Source organism: Anolis carolinensis, chromosome 5 (genome assembly GCF_035594765.1).
Source record: "Anolis carolinensis isolate JA03-04 chromosome 5, rAnoCar3.1.pri, whole genome shotgun sequence".
Classification (NCBI taxonomy): domain Eukaryota; kingdom Metazoa; phylum Chordata; class Lepidosauria; order Squamata; family Dactyloidae; genus Anolis; species Anolis carolinensis.
The window spans coordinates 199,132,150-199,156,769 of record NC_085845.1 but is presented as its reverse complement, the minus strand read 5'-3'; the positions used below and the strand labels follow the sequence as shown (position 1 = coordinate 199,156,769).

The following is a 24,620-nucleotide window of genomic DNA, read 5'->3' as shown; positions in this document are numbered from 1 at the left end:
TGATAGCCCAACCCAAGCCCGACCAAGAAGCCATGAGATCATGCCTCACACACAGAGGTGGTTCAACCACCAGGCCAACTAGGCAGTTGCCTGTGGTGCCATCTTATTGGGGGCGCCATTGAGGCAACTCCTGTTTCCTGCGGCCTGCCTCCACAAGATATTGAACTGCTTTTTCTGTTGATTTGTTGTAAACACATGATGTTTTGGTGCTTAATTTGTAAAATCTTAATGTAATTTGATGTTTAATAGGCTTTTCCTTAATCCTTCTTTATTATCAGACATTTTCGCTTATCCAACGTTTTTATTTTTCAGTGATTGGTTTGAGGGAGGTGCCAAAATTCTGTTCGCCTACACTTGAAAAAATACCTAGGGCCGGCTCTGCTCACACACCTCATACACCTGGCCTTCCTTTTCCTATCAGCTTAACCTGAGGCTTCTAGGAATGGTGGGAGTTGGAGTCCAAAACACCTGGAGGGCCCAAGTTTGCCCATGCCTGGTCTAATTCTTCCAAATAAAGCCCACAATACCCTGTTTCCCCTAAAATAAGACATCCCCATAAAATAAGACCTAGTAGAGGTTTTTCTGAATTGCTAAATATAAGGCCTCCCCCAAAAGTAAGACCTAGCAAAGTTTGTGTTTGGAAGCATGCCTGACGAACAGAACACAAGAGCATGCAGGATCGGTAAATGTACCTACCATAGAGTGTTGTACATGGAAATAATGGTAGTAACAAGAAATTCTTGATAGGATTCACAGTTTGTCTGGTCATGCTGGTTTGTGATGACAACTACTGTACAGGATATAATAAATGTTCATTTTTTGTTCAACAATAAATGTGAATTATTCTTCATGGAAAAATAAGACATCCCCTGAAAATAAGACCTAGAGGATCTTTGGGAGCAAAAATTAATATAAGACACTGTCTTATTTTCGGGGAAACACGGTAGTAGTGACAACAGCAGCGTGGAGTTCTCTTCCGAGCCTTTGCCTGGAGAAGGGAAGCCGGCCTCTGCCTCTCTTCTCCTCCTTTCTTTCCCTCCTCCTCCTCCTCCTTCTCTCCCTCCTTCCCTCCGCCCGGTGGCTGGCAATGCGATGCCACAATTAGCCCAATCAGGTTGCAGATCCTAGATGTCAGTAGTGAGTAGAGAAGGGAAGAAGCGAGGGCGAGAGCGAGAGCCAGGCAGACGGAGAACGAGCGGCGGAGAGAGAGAGACCGCAGAAGGGAAGAAGGGAGGAAGGCAGGCAGGCAGCCGGGCCGGAGAGGCGGAGAGGCGGTGGGATTTCCAGCGGAGAGACCCTCGGTTCCAAGAGAAGGAGGAGGAAGCAGCACCACCCTCTTCTTCCTCTCCTCTTCTTCCTTCGGACTCCTTCCCGGAGCGGCTTCTCCGCCTCCTCCTTCTTCTTCCTCCTCCTCCTTCGGGACTCGCGTGTTTTTCCTCTGCCCTCGGCGTTGCCTTTTCCTCGCAGGCGCCGACCCTCTTTCCCCCCTCTTATTCTGGACCCCGAGAAGGGGAAAAACCCCTTCAAGAGAGAGAGACACACACACAGACTGGCCAAAAAGGCACAGGAAGCGAAATACCATCCAAAGAAGGAGCAGAGGTTGGCCAAGAGGGATCCAGAGGGGCCAGTCGCATTAATACTAAAATCTCCATCATCATTAATTACCTATATCCTTTGATATAGATATGATATAATTATTTTCAAGGCGGTGAGCCCTTCAAGACTTTGGAAGCGCGTGGAAGGTGGAACTCGGCTGGAGATTATTATTAATTTATTATTATTATTATCAATTATTAATAATTAATACTGCATACGATGGTGAAGAATTAAGAACCGAGTGGCAGAACTTCAGCGAGTGGAAGGTGGAGCTCGACTGGAAATTATTATTAATTATTATTATTAATTAGTACTGCATACGATGGTGAAGAATTAAGAACCGAGAGCCAGGAAGACTTCAGCGAGTGGAAAGTGGAGCTCGACTGGAAATTGTTATTAATTATTATTATTGATTATTATTATTAATAAATACTGCATACGATGGTGAAGAATTAAGAACCGAGAGCCAGAAAGACCTCAGCAAAGTGGAGCTCGACTGGAGATTATTGATTATTGATTATTATTATTATTAATTAATATTGCATACGATGGTGAAGAATTAAGAACCGAGAGCCAGGAAGACTTCAGCGAGTGGAAAGTGGAGCTCGACTGGAAATAATAATAATAATAATAATAATAATAATAATAATAATAATAATAATAATAAGGCACGTTATGGGGAAGAGTTAAGAGCCGAGAGGCAGAAGAATCGCCCAAGGAGAGGACGCGCTTGTTGAGCCAGCCAACCCCTAAGGATTGTCCATACGCATATACATTATATTCTATATATATATAATTATTATTATTTTTAAGGCGGAGCAGAGGGGTGAGCCCTTCCAGATCTCAACGCGCGGAAGGTGGAGCTTGCCTGGAGAGAGACAGATATATATATACTGTATATTTCCAGAGCTGTCTCTGCGCCGAGCCCTGGCTGGAGAGCCTTGAAGCCTTGAAGCCGAGGCAAGCTCGGGTCTCTCTCTCTGCCGCCGCCGCCTCCGTGGCTTCGGGCCCCGCCATCCGCGATTCCTCTCTCTCTCTCTCTCTCTCTCTCTCAATTCGGGCGGCGGCGGCAGAAGAAGAAGGAGGAGGAGGAGGAGGAAAGGGGAGAAGCCGGAGAGAGAAGAGAAGCCGCGGAAAAGGAGGAGGCGGAGCAGCCCTGCGATGCCGGAGTGAGCTGGAGCCACTGACGGGGAGGAAATATATATACATCCATCTCCTGTTTGGTTTTCCCTTTTCCTATTTCTTGCCAATCTGGCTTTGAGAACTGGAAGCAGAGGAGGAGGAGGAGGAGGAGGAGGAGGAGGAGGGATTGCCAACCCTTTTCTGCCTATGCTGGGGAGAAGCAGCCAAAGAAGAAGAGGAGGAAGGAAGGAGCCCTCAACGTGGAGGTAAGAGGGGCTCACATTTCTCCCCCTATTTATTATTATTAGTATTATATTTATTACTATACTAGATTAGATGAGTCTCCACTGCCAGGTAACCTGAGCTAAGCAGATCATCTGGGATCACTGGGTTGCTGTGAGTTTTCCGGGCTGTCTGGCCATGTTCCAGAAGCATTCCCTCCTGACGTTTCGCCTGCATCTATGGTTGTGAGGTCTGTTGGAAACTAGGAAACTGGGGTTGATATATCTGTGGAATAATGTCTAAGGTGGGAGAAAGAACTCTTGTGAATGTTGCAATAGGCCACCATGATTAGCATTGAATAGCCTGACAGCTTCAAAGCCTGGCTGCTTCCTGCCTTGGAGGAATCCTTTGTTCGGAGGTGTTAGCTCTCCCTGATGGTTTCCTGTCTTGTCTGTTTGAGGCAGGGTGTGAATGCTGCAATTGGCCACCTTGATTAGCATTGAATAGCCTGGCAGCTTCAAAGCCTGGCTGCTTTCCTGCCTTGGGGGAATCCTTTGTTCGGAGGTGTTAGCTCTCCCCGATGGTTTCCCGTCTTGCCTGTTTGAGGCAGGTGTGAATGTTGCAATTGGCCACCTTGATTAGCATTGAATAGCCTGACAACTTCAAAGCCTGGCTACTTCCTGCCTTGGGGGAATCCTTTGTTCGGAGGTGTTAGCTCTCCCCGATGGTTTCCCGTCTTGCCTGTTTGAGGCAGGTGTGAATGTTGCAATTGGCCACCTTGATCAGCATTGAATAGCCTTGCAGCTTCAAAGCCTGGCTACTTCCTGCCTTGGGGGGAATCCTTTGTTCGGAAGTGTTAGCTGCCGTTGTCTGGAATTCTCTGAATCTTGTTCTTTATCTACTAACCTGATTTTAGAGTTGTTTTTTTTAATACCGGTAGCCAGACTGTATTCGTTTTCATGGTTTCCTTCTTTCTGTTCAAATGGTCCACACGCTTTTGTGGATTTACTGTACTATTATTCATAGACTATGATGATTTCCTTAGTGGGGTTTGAAGAAGAAGGAGGAGGAGGAGGGGTGGGATACAGGGTCTTTGCCTTGGCCATCATGCGTGGTGGCATAAGCGTGCGAGCCCGGTGTGAGTGTGGCCATTGGGTATGAGAGGGGTCTGCGCGTGCTGCGTGTGGAGCTGGTTGTCTACACACACACACACACACACACACACACACACACAGGCACGCGCGCGCCAAGCGAGGAGGCACCATCTGCAGTGTCAATGCGGCGCCTGTGCTGAGCAAAGGTGGGGGGAGAGAGGCGAGGAGGAGGAGGAGGAGAAGAGGGGAGGATAGGAAGGCCCTGCCCAAAAGCCCCCTCCCCAGGTCCAGAAACACCCTCCCCTCCCTTATCTCCTTCTCCTTACTCCAGAAGAGGCGTGAGACCGGCTCGAAACGCACACCTGATCAGTGCTGGAGGGGAGGAGAGAGAGAGAAAGGAGCTTCCCTTTGAAAGGAGGGCAAAGAAGTCAAAAGAGGGATGATGATGATGATGTCTTGTCCAAGGCTTTCATGGCCAGAATCACTGTTAGTTTTCCAGATTGTATAGCCATGTTCCAGAAGCATTCTCTCCTGACGTTTCGCCCACATCTATGGCAGGCATCCTCAAAGGTTGTGAGGTCTGTTGGAAACTAGGCAAGTGAGGTTTATACATCTGGGAATATATAGACACCTCCCAACAAAGGATTCCTCCAGGCAGGAGGTAGTCAGGCTTTGAAGCTGCAAGGCTATTCAATGCTAATCAAATTGGCCAATGGCAACATTCACATTTTCCTCAAACAGACAAGAGTTCTCTATCCCAGGCAAATGGGGTTGATGTATCTGTGGAATAATGTCCAGGCTGGGAGAAAGAACTCTTGTCTGTTGGAGGCAAGTGTGAATGTTGCCATTGACCAGATTGATTAGCACTGAATGGCTTCTGAGACAAGAAGGAGCCTCTCACTGCTGCAGGAGTCTACCCTATACCATGCAGCTGTGGACAAGTCTGTACAGGGACCCCCAAACTGCCCAGACACCAATCAAGTAACATGAAAGGCACTGCAGACTAAGGCAACTAGAGAAATCAGCCATAGCAGAGCACTTGATCAACCAACCTGGACACAGAATATTATTTGAGACCACAGAAATGCTGGACCACTCTAACAACTACCATGTCAGACTATACAGAGAAGCCATTAAAATCCACAAGCATGTGGACAATATCAACAGAAAGGAGGAAACCATGAAAATGAACAACATCTGGCTACCAGTATTTTAAAAACTCTAGATGGTAAATAAAGAGCAACAATCAGAAAACAGGGGAAATCCAGACAGGAAACAATCAGAGCCAGTTAACACCTCCCAACAAAGGATTTCCCCAGGCCAGAAGCAGCCAATCTTTGAAGCTGCAAGGCTATTCAATGCTAATCAAGCTGGCCAATTGCAACATTCGCACTTGCCTCCAACAGGCAAGAGTTCTTTCTCCCACCCTGGACATTCCACACATATATAAACCCCACTTGCTTAGCTTCCAATATCTCACAACCTCAGAGGATGGCTGCCATAGATGTGGGCAAAACATCAGGAGAGAATGCTTCCTGAACATGACCATACAGCCTGGAAAACTCACAGCAACCCAGTGATGATGACGACGCTATAGCTTCCTTTACCTGGCTGCAGTTAGGCTTAGTATCTCCTGCTACTAAAGAATGGGATGGGAGGGTGTTGGATCAAGGAAGAGCCTTTCTCCATCTAGATTTGCCCCCCACAACAACAAAAAAAGCAAGTTACATTTTTTAACATTCAATATACATATATACATAAATATACATTCAATATACATCCATGCATAGTCTCTTGGGAGATAATATGGGGAATAATAATAATAATAATAATAATAATAATAATGCATAAAGCCAAGCCTCATGTGCCCTAAAGTGCAAGGAAGGATGCTCTGCCAAAGTCCAAAAAAAAAATACATAGGTAGGTAGCTATAAATGTAAAGCAAGTTACATTTTTGAACATTCAATATACATACATGCATAAATATACATTCAGTATACATCCATGCATAGTCTTTGGGGAGATAAAGCAGGATATAAATGTAATAATAATAATAATAATAATAATAATAATAATAATAATAATAATGCATAAAGCCAAGCCTCACATATACCCTAAAGTGCAAGGAAGGATGCTCTGCCAAAGTCCAAAAAATACATAGGTATCTGCCTCCCTCCTCCCCACAAATAAACCATATTTGTTGGATTCGAGTTGGACATTGAATATAAAATCATTTTTCAAAGTCCAAAGTGCAAGATAACCCCTGTCAAAGTCCAAACATTACATAGCTAAGGATGGATGGAAGTGAGTCTGGTTGAGAAATGAGCTGAGGGTGTTTGTCTTCTTCCTTTGTGGGGAGGAATGGTCTGGGCGCCTGGATAAGTCAGTGTGCCACTTGGGTTGCAGTGAAGCTCTATTCAGCCTTCCTAGAATATCACAATTTCCTCTTTTCTGCCTCTTTCTTCCCCTCCAAATCCACGCAGAGTATCTTCCTAGCAGACAAGTTTCACTGGGTGGTGGGCGTGGGGAGAAGGAGAAGCTGGGGCATGATTTTGGCATAGGTTGGAGAGGGATATTGATCAGGAGGAAAATAATAATGCTTCCTGCACTTCCTTGGGACCCTTTCTCATAGGAGCTTTTTGTATTTTTTTTGGGGGGGTGTCCCCCAAGACAAAGGATGGTCCCCCAACTGGCCAGCCTTTGCTCTGGAGAGGCAGGTGCTTATCTAGCTGGAGGCAAAGTGAGATAGCATTGCATTTTCTCCCTTTTTTGCAGCTGGCATCCCTCAGGAAGGAAATACTGTGTAAAGAAAAATCTTCAGATTGGAGATTTGGCTTCCGCACCCTATTTCCTTTCACTTGGGGAGAAAAAGAATCAGTCAATGAACTTCCAAAGGATAGGTTTCCCTCCTCTCCCTTCTCCATATCCCTCCCCTGCATTGCTCTTTCCATCTCCTTCTCCATCTCTTTCTTTCTCTTTCTCATCCTTTAAGCCTTTGGAAATGTGCCTCCTTCTCCCTTTCCTGGGGTTCCCATTCAAACCCCAAACCCACTCCTTCCAAACTGAGACTGGGCTTGTTTATTGCAGCCCTGCTTTCTCCTTTCTGAGCCAGAACTCGAACCCAGGACCATCTTGAAAGAGCTCTGAGGCAGATACAGAGTTCACTCCCCTACTCAAGGATGAAAAGCTTCCAGGACCAGGGACTCTGACTCTTCCAAGCCCCACTGTCCCTTAAGCAAGGGTTTTTTTTAATGGCTGGACCATTTTGCTTTCTTTCTGCAGGTCTGCTTGGCTTGGGAAAGAGGGTGGGGACATGGTTGTGGTTCTGAGTATTCCTCCAAGTCTATTTCACCCATGCAGTGTCCATAGACCGTAAAGCTTGTGATGTCCCTGCAAATAGGCCAGGCTTGTAGCCTCACAGGGGTCAGGTTTAGAAGGAATCCCTATGGGGTGGAGAAATGGCCTCAAAATGCTTGCTGAGACCTCCAGGTTGTTGGCAAGACCTGAGATAGTGATGATCCTAGTCCTTGTCCCCACAACCCTGCCAGGGAGGCTTCCCTTGTGCCCATTTTACAGATGGCGAAATACTCCAGGGAAGGAGCAGGATAGCAGCTGGGTGGCAGAAGCCTTGTGTGGACATTTCTTCTTTAGCAGCTGGAACAATCCATGCTGAAGGAAACGTTCCAATGCAGCACGGAACAACATCCTCAAATTAAGATTCTTGTCTAGTTTCCCCTTCCATCCAAATCCCATTTGATCCTGTGTCTGACAGTATCAGGATCTGATTGTGTTAAATGCACAGTGATGGCAAAACAGCCAGGTCCCTGCCCCCAGGAGCTTGCAGGGTGCATTGTGATCAAAGGAAGAAAGAGATGGATAGGGATCGATCTGCTTAAGCTTTGTCTCACCTGGAGATTAAAGAGTTAAATCAGAGAGGGGCTCCCTCCCCTCTTATGAAGCCTTTGGGATATTCCTGAAGTTAAACCTTTGTATTGGAATCATAGGTTCACTGTTCTGTATTGACACAAAAAGCATTGCACTTTGGAGTGCATCTGAGTTGTCCCTTATTATTTTCCTTTGAGAAGCAAGAATTTCCCATTGACAGAGAGCTCCCTCCATGTTCATGTATCTTTTAAGATGAAGAGATGGGGGAAAAATGAAGTGGCAATGAGCATGTCAAGAGTGTTTTCTTCCCCAATGCTAGTCAATGAAACTGCTGGCTTCAATACATACTAGCCAGACTCTTATAAAGCACACAAGCAACTATGTTGGAATACAATCATGTGTCTTTAAATCCTCCTTGTTTTAAAGGGAAGGATTTTAGAAAACATCCTTCATATCCCCATTGATGTTAGTATATTATTCTCAGTTTGTCTGAACCATGCTTTTGTTAAGCATATATTTTCTTCTCATATATGTTTTTAAGGCCTTTGGACTGTGAATCTGTGGGTCTGATACTGTTTTTAGTGGGGAATATTAGGAGAAATTGTATGTAAAATCTGCTTGCACGGATTCTCTTGAAGCCTTTGAGTAAAAAAAAAAAGCCACTTTATGCTGGCTGCAATACATTGAACACTGTTAGTGGACTCCAATCATTCATAATTTTTTTCTCTGTTTTGCTTTGGATGACTTGTACTGCAATTTCATTTTTTTCCTGCTTCTGAACTGGGCCCTTTGCCAGACTGACAGTGGCTCTTTTGGTTTCCATTTCTGTGCCTGGATGCCCAAAGGAACTCTTATAATATTTGCTTTGGATTGCAAATATAAGAGCTTTCCCCTTGGAAGAAGCAGAACCAGGTAGAATGGCTATTGCTGTGCTGCTCTTAAAGGGACAGGAACCCTCTGTCTGAAAAGCAAAGGATTCTATGGCATCGTAGCAACCCTTAATTCCTATAAAGTCATGAAGTTTTCAGAAGACATGGAAGATTACAACCTTCCTTCCCTGAAGAGATATATTTAAGCACGTCAGAATTGCCCAGGCATGGCTAATGATGAAGAGTGCATCTACACTGTAGAATTAATGGAGTTTGACACTATTTTAACTCTGGCCATGATGAGGCAAAAGATTTCTGGCTTGAAACCTTCTTTGGCCAGAAGTCCTTATTTGAGTTGTAAGAAAAAAGTTATTTGTAAAGAGTTAAACAGTACAGGGATAGGGGGTATCAAGCTAATTTTAAAGGTAAATTACTGCTCCCGGAGTTAATTAAGGCAACTTGAGACTACCTTTAATTACAATGGCTCTATGGAAGGCATGGGAAAACTTTGGCCACGTGGTGTTTTGGACTTTAACTCTCACAATTCCTAACAGTCGGTAGTTCCATCGTATTGAGCCACAGCAGTTAAAGTAGGTTCAAATTGCATAAACTGCATAAATTCATCAGTAGAAGTTGTTGACAATGAACAAAAACCCTTAGACTCATCTTGAATCCAGTGCTGACAGTCTACACTATGTACATTGAAGAAGAGGATTTACAGTTTTATGTAAATATTCAAAAACATTTAACCTACTGATGCCTCAATTAATGTAATTTTATTGGTATCTATTTTTATTTCTGAAATTTACCACCCTCGGCTTATACTGGAGTCAATGTTTTCCTAGTTTTTGTGGTAAAATTAGGTGTCTCGGCTTATATTCGGGTTGGCTTATTCTCGAGTATATACGATAACCAGCTTTGGGGAAGATGCATTTTGACTTGTGGGTGTCTAGGGGGCGCTGTTTGCTGCTTTGCTTCAGGCAGCAAAATGTCTTGAGCTGGTCCTTGACAGAGCCATAGGTTGGCTTTTGGCTCATTTAAACTGACTGTGAACCTTCTTTATAGAGAAAAAAAACTCTTCCCCCGCATCCGTATTCCTTTGCTAGAGATGATTCAGAAACCGATTCTCTCTCTCTCTGTGTGTGTGTACTTCTCAGCTCCGGGAAAGGAGGAAGCGTGTGTGTAAGTGTGCTAAGCTGCAACGGAAACCTTTCTGTTGATGTTCCACTTTTCTTTTTCCAGGCGTATGGCTCTAAATTATGTAGGCAAGGGAAAGTGATCTAAACATGGAGCAGCACATGCTTTTGATAGAAATGTAATGCTCCAGTAACGGCAGATGACTTCCCTTCTAGATAAACAAATGGAGCTTCGCGAAACCTCATCAGTGTTAGCAGCTCTTCAGTTCTGGTTGAAGGGGAATTGAGTTCCTTGTCTGGATGTAAAACAGGTTTCGGTATCCACTGGGATTTAGTTCCAGGACTCTCCATGGATACCAAAATCCTTTGATACTCAAGTCCCATTATATACAAGGACAGAGTAACTTGATGTCCTATCTGCAGAAGGCCACCCTACTGGGATCTACATGCATCATCCGAAAATACATCACACAGTCCTAGACACTTGGGAAGTGTCCGACTTGTGATTTTGTGATACGAAATCCAGCATATCTATCTTGTTTGCTGTGTCATAAAATAATGATGATGATGATGATGATGATGATGATGATGAACATATTTTGCTTTTTGGAATCTGTGGATACAGAACCCGTGGATACTTAAGTAGAAGAAGGACTTTCACATTGAAGAAAACCCAATGGGGAAATAAGTCTTTCAATGCAGGAACAAAAGAGTTTCTTTGAAAATTCGCCAAAAATGAGAGGATAAAGGAAACGTTCTGCAATTTGGTGAGCTGGCAGGGTTGAATGTTTTCTCCCACTGTACCAAGTTTGATCAGGATAGCTCAAAAAATGAGGGCGGAGAGCCCTGTAAAGGCGCTGTTTTTTGGTGAATGCGCATGCATTTCCACCATTAACGAAACAATTTAGAGCATTACGAATTTTTGGAAATATCTGAAATTTTTGATGGGAAAAATTGGAAATAGTTTCAAAAATGAAGCGCCAGCACCCCCTACTTTAGAAGCGAGTTTAGAACCATTTTTTTTCATTGATCGCTCATGCCAAGTGGATACGGAGGACCAGCTTTATGTTGGAAAGGGATCTTGACTTTGGAGCAGGTGTTGCAGGCCTACCACATCCCCTCCCTCTCATTGGTATGTTTTTAAATGATATATTTTGTGCAAAAGTTTATATCAGAAGAAGTTTGGTCTGGAGTGACTTCTATGAAATGTCTACTCCATGGTTTCTATGAGAATTGGAAATGGGTTAGTAGCCATCAAGGCAATGATATTCTGATTATTTGTGTCTCACAGATTTATACAATGAATAACAGGCTTGGGGATTACAGGAGGCCTACTTGGTGACTTCTGGGCAAGTGGGGCTATGGATCTGCTCCGTATTTTAGTCTGAACTTTAAATGAGATCTAAGGTGCTGAACCTATTTGGGGGAACAGGAGTTTGGATAGCTCCTATATAGTTCAGACTTGGGGTATATCTACACTGTAGAAATAATGTAGTTCAACGACACTTTCACTGGCATGGCTAAATGCTATGGAACCCTGGAAATTGTAGTTTGGTAAGATCTTTTGCCTTCACTGCCAAAGAGTATGGGTGCCACACCAAACTACACATCCCAGGATTCCATAGCATTAAGCCACAGCAGTGAAAGTGATGCCAACTATACTAATTCTACAGTGTAGATGCAACCATAGACATTGGACTAGGATACAGTGCAGGATTGTCATGCTGAAGAATATGGTTTCAGGGTTGTTGTATGTTTTCCATGGCCATGTTCTAGAAGTATTCTCTCCTGACGTTTCCCCCACATCTATGGCAGGCATTTTCAGAGGTTGTGAGATTTCAATATGGTTTCAATTCCTCACCATCTTTCTAAATGTTATTGGATGCCATTGCTCATCACCCCCAGCCAACATGCCCAATGATCAGGGATGACGGGAATATTATCTGAAAAAGTTCCAGTTTGGACTACAACTCCCAGAAGCTGTGCTGGCTGTGGAGTGATTAACTTACTCCAGGTTTTATTGCAGGTTTGAAAGGAGCTCTCCAATGTCCTGAATCTCATTTCTGAATTGGTTAAAACTACGGACTAATTGAGCTAGCCCAAACCTAGAATTGAATCCCCATCCCATTGAGATGGGAGCCACAACCTCCAAGAAAAAATTGCTTTGCATGAGGAAATCTAGCTTCACAGGAAAATCATTGGGTCCCAGATTTTCCCAGATGTTTAGTTTAATATGTACGGATGGTCGTTTACCTCCAATTGTTTCAATGGGTCCACTTGAGCTGAAACTAGAAATAGATTTTAGCCCACAAGGAAGTTCCAGTTGCAGAATGCTGCTGGTTTCGAAATACTTGCTAAATTTGTCATTTTCCTTGCTATTTTAGGTAGAATATTGTGTTTGGGTATGGGAGGAGGTCCATGGGAATGATAGCTTGACTTACCACCCTGGGTGACTCCAATACGAGTGATGCCACAACTATAGCAACAATAGTAATACATCTCTTAATTTAAACGTGCCATGCAACTCTGTCACATTAAATGAGTAGCAAAGGATCCTTAGGAATGACTCCTCATTCTGGAAAGAAGTGACAAGTGCCGTTCCATAAGATTCAGTCTTGGACCCATCAAATTAAAGAGTTCTGAACCAGTGCCGTTTTCTTCATACTTTAAATATAGACTCAGGGCAGATCACAATGTACATATACATGACAAACATTCAATGCCATTAGACATACGGCATACAGACACAAAGGCAATTTAACATTTTCCACCTTCCGGCTTCATGAGGGTATGCTCTATAACGGCCACAGGGGGAGCTGCCGCTTCATCGTCCACTTGTGACACCGAGTCCTTGATGGAGAACTTCCTCATTCTTTCGCTGGATGTTTTTATGGTGTCTGTTGGACATTTTTATGGTGTCATAAATTAGTTAAATTAGCCTCCCTGCATAAAGCAGTACCTAAATTTTTTACTCGATACAACTGTCTTTCGAGTTGGTTAGGTCAACAACGAGCTAGGCTATTAATGGTTGGGAGCTCAATCCGACCTGGGCTGGCTTCGAACTCATGACCTCTCAGTCAGTAGAGATTTTTTGCAGCTGGCTACTAATGAGCTGCACCACAGCCCGGCCTGAAAATGCGGCAACTGAAAAAGCCAATGTGATTCCAGGCTGCATCAATAGAAGTGTAGTGTCTAAATCAAGGAAAATAACAGTATAGGAACAAAGGGAAAGGTGTCCAGAGAAGGGTGACCAAAATGCTCAAAAGTCTGGAAACCATGAATCCCTATGAGGAGTGGAACTAGGTATGCTTAGTCTGGAGAAGAAAAGGCTGAGAGGAGGCATGACATCCATATTTAAATATTTGAACGGAGGTTACATTGAGGAGGGAGCAAGATTGTTTTCTACTGCTCTGTAGAGTAAGTTACAGTTACTTAGGCAATCCCTCATTGTCCAAGTATGATGGCCTTCCAAGTGTAGTGTCTTGACGGTAGATACGTAGGTGACTGTGGAGCCCTGTTCTTGACCCGCATATTCTTCTACAGTGAGGACATTGGTTTCCAGGTGGAAGGTGGTTCTGGTCAGGGTTGGCTTAATGCGCCTTCCTCTTGGCACGTTTCTCACATTTGCCCAGTATTCATGCCTCTTCATCCACAGCACTGCTGGTCACAGCTGACCTCCAGTTAGAGCACTCGAGGGCCAGGGCTGCCCATTTCTCGGTGTCTATGCCACTTAGTTTTTAAGGTTAGCTTTAAGACCATCTTTCCTGTCCAATATTCCATTTCCATTCTTGTGTTGAGAGTATATTATCTGCTTTGGGAGACGGTGATCGGGCATTCAGACGTGACCAGTACAGCGGAGTAGATGGCGAAGGAGCATCGCTTCAGTGCTGGTGGTCTTTGCTTCTTCCATCATGCTGACATTTGTCTGTCTTCCCAAGAGATTTGCAGGATTTTTTGGTGGCAATGCTGATGGAATCATTCCAGGAGTTGAGTGTGATGCCTGTAGACAGTCCACGTTTCGCAGGCATAGAGCAGGGTTGGGAGGACAATCTATATATATAAAAGAGTGATGGCATCAGGGCAGTGGACAAAACAACAAAAGTACAGGCCCCCCAACCTCGAAATTTGACAACACAACCCATCATCCACGCCTCTAGGTTGATACAACAAAAAGAAAAGAAAAATAAAGTCCCAATTAGAGGGAGAGCAATAATTTTTTTTATCCATTTGCTGCCAGTTTAGAGGGCTAATCTCTGCCCACTTGGTTGCCTAGCAACCAAGGGACAGCCAGGCTTCAGTTCTGGGACAGGCAGATTTAGGCCTCACTTAGGCTTCTTCCACAGATTATCTGATTTTAACTGGATTATATGGCAGTGTAGACTCAAGGCCCTTCTACACAGCTCTATAACCCATTTATAATCTTACATTATCTGCTTTGCACTGGATTATCTTGACTCCACACTGCCATATAATCCACTTCAGTGTGCATCTTATACAGCTGTGAAGAAGGGGCCTCATATAATCCAGTTCTAAGCAGATAATAGAAGATTATCAATATACAGTAGAGTCTCACTTATCCAACATAAACAGGCCGGCAGGATAAGTGAATATGTTGGATAATAAGAAGGGATTCAGGAAAAGCCGATTAAACATCAAATTAGGTAATCGTTATACAAATTAAGCACCAAAACATCATGTTATACAACAAATTTGACAGAAAAAGTAGTTCCATGCGCAGTAATGCTATGTAGTAATTACAGTAGAGTCTCACTTATCCAACACTCGCTTATCCAATGTTCTGGATTATCCAATGCATTTTTGTAGTCAATGTTTTCAATATATTGTGATATTTTGGTGCTAAATTCATAAATACAGTAATTACTACATAGCATTACTGTGTATTGAACTACTTTTTCTGCCAAATTTGTTGTCTAAGATGATATTTTGGTGCTTCATTTGTAAAATCATAACCTAATTTGATGTTTAATAGGCTTATCCTTAATGCCTCCTTATTATCCAACATATTCGCTTATCCAGTATTCTGCCAGCCTGTTTATGTTGGATAAGTAAGACTCTACTGTACTGTATTTACAAATTTACCACTAAAATATCACAATGAATTTAAAACACTGACTACAAAAACATTGATTATGAAAAGGCAGACTGCGTTGGATAATCCAGAACATTATATAAGTGAATGTTGGATAAGTGAGATTCTACTTTAATATGAAATAATTACTGGGATAGAATAATGCAGAACAATATAATCTCTAAAACCAGGACAGTAAATAAACAGGGGAATTCCACACAGGAAACAATCAGGGCCAGCTAACACCTCCCAACAAAGTATTCCCATCATCAAAGTCTGGCAAATCCTCTGTTTTCTCAGGGCCACAGACAGTAGAAGCACATAAAATATTGCAAACAACACCACTCTGAAAACAAGGGAATTCCAGACAGGAAACAATCAGGGCCAGCTAACACCTCCCAACAAAGTATTCCCATCATCAAAGTCTGGCAAATCCTCTGTTTTCTCAGGGCCACAGACAGTAGACGCACATAAAATATTGCAAACAACACCACTCTGAAAACAAGGGAATTCCAGACAGGAAAGAATCAGGGCCAGCTAACACCTCCCAACAAAAAATTCACTCAGGGAGGAAGCAGCCAGGCTTTAAAGCTGCAAGGCCATTACATCCTAATCATTTTTCCTAATTGCAGCATTCATACTTGCCTCCAACAAACAAACAAAACCAATCAGAAATATTGTATATTCACAACCTTTAGGGAATAATATCCCCTGATGGCGCAGCGTGTTAAAGCGCTGAGCTGCTGAACTTCTGGACCGAAAGGCTGCAGTTTTGAATTGGGGGAGCGGAGAGAGCCCCCACTGTTAGCCCCAGCTTCTGCCAACCCAGAAGTTCAAAAACATGCAAATGTGAGTGCATCAATAGGTACTGCTCTGGCGGGAAGGTAACGCCGCTCCATGTAGTCATCCCACATGACCTTGGAGGAGTCTATGGACAACGCTGGCTCTTCGGCTTAGAAATGGAGATGAGCACCAACACTCTGAGTCAGACATGACTGGACTTAATGTCAGGGGAAAACGTTTACCCTTTACCTTAACTACCACCAGTTCCTCAATACTTTATTTCCCATACCACCATATTTTGCCACAGCAACGCGTGGCCGGGCACAGCTAGTAGCTTTATAAACAAGCACCTTGGTATCCCTATGGATGTCCTGATCCTCAAACGATGGAAGAATGGATTCAAATGGCAGGAAAAACTAAACATGTTTCTTCTACAACTGAAATTTCAGAAGTTTAGGTGGAATCTAATGTTTAGATTCCACCTAAACATTAGGAAGAACTTCCTAATAGTCAGAGCTATTCAGGAGTGGAATATGATGCCTTGGTGTATGGTGGAGTCTCCTTCTCTGGAGGTTTTTAAACAGAAGCTGGACGGCCATCTGTTGCGAGTGCTTTGGTTGTATCTTCTATCATGGCAAGATGATCCTTGAGATCTCATCCACCTCTAGGTTCCTATGATTCTAGTCTTATAAGTTTACGTATTAGTACATCTCATTATGGTGGTGCTTCTCAGCCTGTGGGTCCCAAGGTGTTTTGATCTGCAACTCCCAGAAATCCCAACCAGTTTACCAGCTGTTATTTATTATTTTATTTATTTATTTACAGTATTTATATTCTGCCCTTCTCACCCCAAAGGGGACTCAGGGCGGATCACATTATACACACATAGGGCAAACATTCAATGCCCATAAACACATCAAACAGAGACCGAGACAGACGCAGAGGCAATTTAACCTTCTCCTGAGGGGATGTTCAATTCTGGCCACAGGGGGGAGCAGCTGCTTCATCATCCACTCTGACCGCACTTCCTCATTCCAAGTCGTAAATTAGTTAAACTTGCCTCCCCACTTTTATAAGTGGTACCTTATTTCCTACTTGATAGATGCAACTATCTTTCGGGTTGCTAGGTCAGCAACGAGCAGGGGCTATTTTTTTTAAATTGACGGGTGCTCACCCCGCCACGGACTGGCCTCAAACTCATGACCTCATGGTCAGAGTGATTTATTGCAGCTGCTCAACAGCCTGCGCCACAGCCCAGCCCCCGGTTAGGATTTCTGGGACTTGAAGGCCAAAACATCTGAGAACCAGTGCATTCTGGAGTCAAATCCCTTGAGTTTTTCCATTCATGTACTTCGGGAGCTGGGAGCGCATGGCTTCTGCACACTTCAGTTGTAGAAGAAACATGTTTGGCATTGACCCTCGAATTCTCCCAATATCTGTGCCGAGGAGGAGTACAGAGATTGCCTAACATCTTCCCAGGTAGCTGAACAAGAGAGGAAAACCCAGCTCTGGAAATCCTTTGAAAATCCGCAGAGCCGGGGAACAGCTGTCAGTCCTCCCTCCGCCTGTCATTGCGCGGAAAAGAGAAGGGGAGATGGTTTGGAGGCGAATCAAACTGTCTCTGAAGGATGGCTTTATTTTGCGGACAGCCTCGCTTTTGCCAAATATTCTCCGACGGCATCAAAAGGAGCTGCCAGCCTTCTTTTACCTGCTGTCCGCATTTCATGCAAAAGACAATTGGAACAGAAATGGGGAACGGAGCAGAAACTGGACCAGTTTGCTGGCTCTGCTCTTATATGAGATTAGTAGTTTTTCTATCCTCCCCTCCATGAACCGCAATCGTAAGATTTTCGGGGATCAGAGCATTACTTGGGTAATTTTAATTGTCTAGAGGGTTTTTCATCTTCTCTTTCCACCCCTCCCCTTTTTTTAAATCTAAGAAGTCCTTGTAAGAAGCATGGTTAATAGGGAGTTGAGCTTCAAACAGGAGAACAGATGTGCTGTGCGTGAATTGATTTCTTTCTCCGTTTTTTCATGTGTGCAGATTAAATATATATCCATGAATTTCCCCCTCATTGGGTGGCAGGTGCCTTTTCAAATAAGGGGGAATAAATCTTGTTAAAGGAAGAACAGATTTCCTCCTTTGGCTTTCATTCTGGTAGGAAATGCGGACACTTCTGCTCTTCCCACCCATTGCAGGAAAAGTTGAGGGTTTAAATTACAGCGTGACAACTGGTTTAATATTGATCTGGCGTGGACTCTGGGAATTGCAATTGTATGTATGTCTATGGCCTTAATCCCGACTAGAGTGGGCCCATTAAATGAAGGGTCACTGAATCATAGATTTGTTTCTATCCTATCTCTTTGACCCAGAATGCATCTACGTTGTAGAATTAATGCATTTCAGCACCACTTGGCCTGACATGGCTCAAGGATATGACATCCTGGGAATTGTAGTTTGGTGAGGTGCAAGTACTATTTGGTAGAAAAAGAACTCCCATGGTGTCATAGTATTAAAGTGGTGTCACACTGGATTAATTCTACGAGGGTTGAATGAAAAGTAATGCCTCCACCTTCGTAACCCTTCAACAGGTGGCAGTCCTGGTATGCGGCAGGTACTGGTTTGTTCAGTAGACTCTACAGTTCTATTTGGCGGGAAGCCTTAGCATTGAACGGTTATGTTGTTAAAGTGTGAAGTATTGAATCCTGCACAGACGGTTGGTCAATGTGACTTAAGCAAAATGCAGTCATTGAATTCTTGACAGCAGAACGTGTCACCCCAAAGGAGATTCATCAGAGAATGCAAGCTGTTTATGGGGATTGTGTTGATGTGAGTCCTGTGCATAGTTGGGCAAGTGAGTTTAAAGATGTTGATGTGGGAACATCTGACTTGCGTGACAAACAAAGAGTTGGACGTCCTGTGACAGCAACCACCGAGTTTCACAAGCAAAAGGTTGACAGATTCATTCAGGAAGATTATCGTATCACTCAGAGAGAAATTTCAAGCATCATCAGCATTTCACAAGAACGTGTGAGACGTTGGTTGCGGAAACAGAGTGTTGACTTCTTCCGGGGGCCAGGCTGTGGCGCAGGCTGTTGAGCAACCAGCTGCAGCCAGCCGCAATAAATCACTCTGACCAAGAGGTCATGAGTTCGAGGCCAGCTCGGAGCCCCACGTTTGTCTTGTCTTTGTTCTATGTTAAGGCATTGAATGTTTGCCTTATATGTGTAATGTGATCCGCCCTGAGTCCCCTTCAGGGTGAGAAGGGCGGAATATAAATACTGTAAATAAATTAATAAATGGCTTCAGAAAACTTGTTCATAGTTGGAAGAAATGTATCCAATTGTCTGGTGATGATGTGGAAAATTGAATAGTTAAAGAGCACATTCTAATGATTATTTCTGCGTTAGATTTATTAAAATATTCCCATCCAAACCCAAGTAACGAAGGTGGAGGCATTACTTTTCATTCAACCCTCGTACAATGTAGATGCACTCCGAGTGGCAGTGGGGCTACAAATCTGCTCTGGATTTTAGTCTGAACTTTAAAAGAACCTTCCAAGGTTCTGAATCCTATCTTCAAGCTAGGAACAGAACTTGGGTTGTCCTTAAAGTTCAGGAAAATTCCCAGAGCCGATTCATCACACTATTACAGGCATGGGCAAACTTGGGCCCTCCAGGTATTTTGGACTTCAACTCCCACAATTCCTAACAGCCTACCGGCTGTTAGGAATTGTGGGAGTTGAAGTCCAAAATACCTGGAGGGCTGAAGTTTGCCCATGGCTTCTTTTTTTAAAGCTGTTGCTGTCACAGTTAAAGAAGTGTCAAATTGCATTAATTCTACACTTCTAGTTGCCTCTAATGTAACACATACCCAGCCCAAAAGATTTTAAACGCTTTGTTTATGCTTTCTGTCTACATCTTGACATTTGTTTCATTTCTTTTGCTGTATACAAAGATCTAAAATATCTCCGCTTCCTTTAATTTGTCCTGAATTCAAATAAAAGATGGGGAGGGGGTGTATAGCAGGAGGAATGGGGCAAATTACAGCAAATCTATCCTCTTGTCATATTTATTTTCTTTTATATTATATCTGATTCCAGGGGATATAACATGGTGCAAAGAAGCAAATTCCAACAAAAACGAGCCAGATTTTGAGGGGCACGTGGAATTCTCTTTCCATGGCACAAACAAATCCCCAAAGCCTATTGATTTTTTAAAATATTTTCTTCTCCCGGCCAATGCAAGCTATTAAAGTATATACATGTGCATGTGCATATGTTTATATAATCCCATACGGCATTTCAATGAAAAACTGAACTGGGGAAGCAGGATTTAAGTGCCCCAAACACATGGATTTATTTTGAGGATTTTTTTTTTACTACCCGGGGAGACATTGGGATATAGATTGGGCTGGTAAAATAGTGCATTCTGGAGAAAAAGCTGATTTCTTTTTCCCTGGCTCTTATACACTGTGCTATGTTTGTACTGCTATTATTATATCCTGTGCAATCCTTGGATTTGTTGTTTGGGATGGCAGAAGGTTCTACATGTCTCTCCCTAAAAATCTCTAAAATCAGGGCAGTAAATAAAGAACAACACTCAGAAAACAGCGGAATTCCAGACAGGAAACAACCAGGGCCAGTTAACACCTCCCAACAAAGGATTCCCCAGGCAGGAAGCAGCCAGGCTTTAAATCTACAAGGCCATTCAATGCTAATCAAGGTGGCCAATTGCAAATTTCACACTTTCCCCCAATAGACAAAAGTTCTTTCTCCCACTCTGGACATTCGACAGGTATATAAACCCTACCTGCCTAGTTTTCAACAGACCTCACAACGTGTTGTCGAAGGCTTTCATGGCCAGAATCACTGGGGTTTTGTGCATTTTCCAGGCTGTATGGCCATGTTCCAGAAGCATTCACTCCTGACGTTTTGCCCACATCTATGGCAGGCATCCTCAGAGGTTGTGAGGTATATTGGGAAACTAAGTAAGAGAGATTTATATATCTGTGAAAGGTCCAGGGTGGGAGAAAGAACTCTTGTCAGACCTCACAACCTCTGAGGATGTCTGCTATACATGTGGGTGTATATAAAGATAATGCTTTTGTATATAAAGATAATGCTTTTGGAACATGGCCAGACAGCCTGGAAAACTCACAGCAACCCTATCTCTCACTATTTTGTGGATTTCATTATTTACAGTTGTGATTTATATGGCCTCTTTAGGAATCCCTACGTTCACCAGATGTGCTGGAGGACCTAGAGATTTTATTATTATTATTTTATTATTATTTACAGTATTTATATTCTGCCCTTCTCACCCTGAAGAGGACTTAGGGCAGATTACAATGAACATATATATGGCAAACAGTCAATGCCATCAGACAAACAACATACAATATAGACACACAGAGGCATTTAACATTTCCAGCTTCATGAGGGTATGCTTGATTCCGGCCACAGGGGGAGCTGTTGTTTCACCGTCCACTAGTGATGCCGAGTGCTGTACTTCCTCATTCCTTTTCCCGTGCTGCTGGTAGTTTTATGGTGTTGTAAATTAGTTAAATTAGTCTTCTGCATAAAGCGTACCAAAATTTCCTAGTTGACAGATGCAACTGTCTTTCGGGCTGCTTAGGTAAACAGCAAGCCGGGCTATTTAGTGGTCGGGGGCTTAACCTGACCCGGGCTTCGAACTCATGACCTCCCTGTCATTAGTGATATATTGCAGCTGATTGATAGATAACACTTTTTCTAGGCATTTGTATGTCTTCTAGTGCTATTCTATGAGCAACTTTTATTGGAAATTGCTCATAGAGTCACATTGGAGAACCTAGAGATTGCACTATGTAACATGATTTTTGTTCCTGAGTTATAAATGTTGTTTCCCAATTGGTTCTATCGTAAAAACATGGGAAAAGGTTATAAAACTGCACAAACTTTGTTTTTGCGGGAGGGACATCCTGATAGTCTTTCAATGAATATCTCATTGAGTCTTAACCAATTCAACCAAGTTTGTGGCAGCCGCAAAAATGAAGTTTCTAGAGTATAACAACTACTTTCAAAGTAGGTACTGCACAATTAATCAGGAATAACACTTTCAAGCCAGGAATATTTACAAAATTTGCTATTTATCACATCATGGCACCCCTATGAAAGTATAGGACATATTATCCATCAATTACATAACAGACAACACAATTAATATAGAATTCCTATTTGGCAAGTAAGTAAACCCGAAAGACATTGGATTTCTTTGTTTGTTGGGAAGTAGGTTGGTACTTTAGTAGCATTAAGTGAACATATTCTGAGTCTTCATTGTGCAAACACATGCTAATTAATAAACCGTCTCATTAAATGTGTATGGATATAACAGGAGAGTAGGCCAGATGCTATGTTACAGGGAGGGTGAAAGGGTCACAGGAATGATTTTCTTTGCTCTTGTGAGATGCTTCCTTAATTGGTGATGATAATGTAATTGCAATTTTTAAAGCTTTCACACATTATTTTTTATTATTATTTTGGTGCTGGGTAGGAAATATGTGTGTGATATGTGTTCCGTCTCATCACTGCTGCCAATGTTTCCACTATTTTTGCACCTAAAGGTCCTATTGTAACAGCTTGATACCATTTTAACGGCTATAGCTCCATCTTGTGGAATCCTGGGATTTGTAGTTTGATGAAGTTTGATGTCTCTAGAAGGGGCATCCAAGATGATAAAAGGTCCCGAAACCAAGTCTTATGAGGGTGCGTCTAAACCAGGGGTCCCCAAACTAAGGCCCGGGGGCCGGATGCGACCCATTGAAGCCATTTATCCGGCCCCCACGGCGCAAGGGCAGAAGGGGGTTGGGCTAAATGACCCAAGGGGTCTCTTCTTCTCTTACAACCATTATTATTATTATTATTATTATTATTATTATTATTATTATTATTATTATTATTATTATTAGAAACGCAACAAGATGAGTCCACAGCAGAAACTCTGCTGGCTGTTGAATTGGATCCCACGTCGGACACTTCCCAAGTGTCTAGGACTGTGTGATGTATCGGTGAATAATGTGTGCAGATCCCAGTCAGGTGTCCTTCTGCAGCTGGCAGGTGGTCATTTTGTCAGCGCCGATTGTGTTTAAGTGCAGGCCAAGGTCTTGAGGAACTGCACCCAGTGTGCCTATCACCACTGGGACCACCTTGACTAGCTTGTGCCAGAGTCTTTGTAATTTGATCTTTAAATCCTCATATTGTGTCAGCTTTGCCAGTTGTTTCTCCTCAATCCTGCTGTCACCTGGGATTGCAGTATCGACAATCCATACTTTGTTTTTTAGCACAATTGTGAGGTCAGGAGTATTGTGTTCCAAAACCCTGTATAATAATAATAATAATAATAATAATAATAATAATAATAATAATAATAATAATAATAAAAAACATTGAGGCTGGGTGGCCTTCTGTCAGGGATGCTTTGCTTGTGCTTTCGGTGCACAAAGGCAGAAGGGTATTGGACTCGATGTCCCAAAGGGTCTCTTCCAGCCCTCTTTTTTATTTTTGTTATTATTATTATTATTATTATTATTAATTATTATTGCTCGGTGGCCAACTATAGTCTGGCCCTCCAATGGTCCGAAGGATTGTGAACTGGCCCCCTGTTTAAAAAGCTTGGGGACCCCTGGTCTAAACTATAGAACTGATCCATGTTGAACTCATTTTAACCACTGTGTCTCAATGCAATGGAATCCTGGGATGTGTAGTTTAGCACTCTTTGGCAGAGAAGGTGAAAGACATTATAAAAATGCACCTTCCATGATTCCATTACATTAGGTAAAGGTAAAGGTTTCCCCTGACGTTAAGTCCAGTCATGTCCGACTTTATCATGTTTTTCTATAACAATTAGCGGTAGAGATTTCTTTGTATTGTTCGTTTTGATTTTTCAGTCTTTTCTTATTTTAAATTGTCCATTTAACTTCATTGTTTTTTAACCATTCAGTAAACAAAGTCCAATCTGTCTCTTTCATATTCAGTTTGTTGTAAAACATGATGTTTTGATGCTTAATTTGCAAAATCATAATGTAATTTGACATTGAATAGGCTTTTCCTTAATCCTTCTTTATTATCCAACATTTTCTCTTATCCAAGGTTCTGCTGGCCCATTTATGTTGGATAAGTGAGATTCTATTGTAATTCTAAGTCCCTACTGGCATGAAATTACATCTCTGAGCATCAAATTGCATCTTTTACTCCAAGCCTTATTTTTTAAGACTACACTTCTCACAATGTAGTTTGGGGGATTCTGAGTGTTGCCATCCAAAAGTCATATCTTGAATCCTTCCATCACTTGCCGTGGGCAGAAAAAAGGGAGGAGCAGTGTTATCTTATCGAGAATGCCGGAGATTAAGGTATCTGCTTTTGCAAGGTTTGAGATTGCCCCGAGGTTCCTTAGCTGGTCCTTTGCCTGAGTGATTAGTTGGGGACAGCTGCTATCCAGGAATTTGGATTTGAACCCGTGACCTGATAGGGATAATTCTCTGCACCTTGCCAAGGCCAGGCTTGGCTAGATGGGGAGATTTCTCTCTTACGATAGCTTGTCTTTGGGCTACTTGGCCACGAATTAATGAGAGCCAGCTTGCTTTCTGCTTCCAGATAGGGCTCTTAATGGAGATCATCTGGAATCTGTTTGCTTGAGGCGTATTTATATGATCTATCACTGCGTGTGTGTGTGTGTGTATATATATATACATACATACACACACACACGCACACACACATCATGTACCAGAACCAGGAGACATAAATCCTGGTGCCAGGAAGAGCACTTCTTGTGCTCTGGCATT

The 24,620-nt window shown here is 42.9% G+C and overlaps 1 protein-coding gene across 2 annotated transcripts in view; it reads left to right on the top strand.

Annotated features, from left to right (window-relative positions):
* Nucleotides 1–1,133: 1,133 nt before the first annotated feature.
* plxna4 (plexin A4) overlaps nucleotides 1,134–24,620 on the top strand; it is a 612,214-nt gene continuing 588,727 nt past the window's right edge. The window contains exon 1 of one of the 2 annotated variants that reach the window (XM_062981246.1): nucleotides 1,134–2,984. The gene's annotated coding sequence lies outside the window, so the exon portion shown is untranslated. The remainder of the gene's footprint in view (nucleotides 2,985–24,620) is intronic. The other variant, XM_003220748.4, reaches the window with a different exon arrangement.